This window comes from Atractosteus spatula, chromosome 10 (assembly GCF_055471065.1).
Source record: "Atractosteus spatula isolate fAtrSpa1 chromosome 10, fAtrSpa1.hap1, whole genome shotgun sequence".
Taxonomy (NCBI): domain Eukaryota; kingdom Metazoa; phylum Chordata; class Actinopteri; order Semionotiformes; family Lepisosteidae; genus Atractosteus; species Atractosteus spatula.
This window is the reverse complement of record NC_142715.1, coordinates 28,882,631-28,884,133: the sequence shown is the minus strand read 5'-3', so window position 1 is coordinate 28,884,133 and position 1,503 is coordinate 28,882,631.

Sequence of the window (1,503 nt, the reverse complement as noted above, 5' to 3'; positions counted from 1 at the left end):
TGAATCCCTAGCTAGACCCATGGCCCGGGTATTATGGGAAATGTTTAATGCAAAGTATAGAGAAGTCCAATTAAAAAAAACAAAAACAAAAAATGAATTTCACCAAACCTGGCTTAAACTGTTCTTTTTCCCAATTTTTACGTGATTAATAATAATATCCTTTCAGTTACATAGTGCTTCTCTGGAAACCCCAGTGAAAGCGCTCTACAGGTAATGGGGACTTCCCTCCACCGCGTAAATGAAAATAACTAAGTTTTTTACATTGTTATGGATTACAGTTTAAGTGCACATCAAAAAGTCTCTGTATATGTAGATAGAAATTGATAAATTAATATTTTTTAGACCCGCCTACTCACGTTAACTGCAATACCAAGGCCCATCACCACTTCTTTCGTTTATGATATGTTTTTAAAGCATTGCATTCACCACTTAATCATTTCAACTTTCACATCAGCAATTTGTAACATGTCAAAGATTTTGGGGGGTTAAGTTCTCCTTGTAACACTTACAGAAACAAAACATTATAATTTAAATTCAGAAGTGTGACAAATCCTTTCAAGTTTCACTTGCATGTGTAGAAATATCATGATAATGACAAATGAAGCTTACTAATTTTTGTGGTATTCCCCACGATATAAAACAAGTTTCTCAAATATCTTTACTTTAAAATAAATTCATGGGAACGTCAACGTAGCATCATAATTACAGTATAGCATTTCTAGTTTGTAAAGTAACTTACGATTTGGAAGAAGAGGTCTTCGCCAGAGATGCAGATAATAAATCAAACATCAACTGCAAAGGCTGTGGTCAGCTGATCAAGAGATCACAATTGAAAGATCTGGTGGTCGTGAACTTGCGGTTTTGTATGGTGCCGACGGCACAGAGTGACATCACGGCCAGAAAAAGAAGGCGCTATATTAAAATGTAAAACATCCACCCCCACCCGACCAGACAGAGTTGGAAAACAAATTGCATTCATTGTTTTCATCACATCCAGTAATTTAAGTACTGAGTGTGTTGGTACCTGTAAATGTCTTTGTAGTCATATTTGTGTATTCAGAGGTCAAGTTGTGCCCTCATGCTGTATTCTACACCAAGGACTGACTAGAAACACAGATAAAAGAACTGTGAGCTAATCGTTTCATGTTTGCGCATAAGACCCCTGTTAATACAAACACGTGGATAATGCCAGTTTTTCAAAGAACCTAGATATATGTTCACTTCTGTTCTGTGAAAATAAAAATAATTTCCAATATTGCCACGGTCTGCATGTGCGAGATGGTAGACTCTTGTTTCTCGGATGTGTTATGAAACTTTGTACATAGTGCCCCTTAAAAATAAAAGTCCTGAAGTCCTGGTTCCTTTTCACTTTAGCTTTGCATAAAAAACAGCAACAATGGTTCAGAAAGTTGCAAATTCAAGTCTTTTTAAATACGTGGCTCGACAGACAGGTGGAATCTTCACACGTCCCTTGATGCCTGTTTATTTAAGAAGGAGACAATG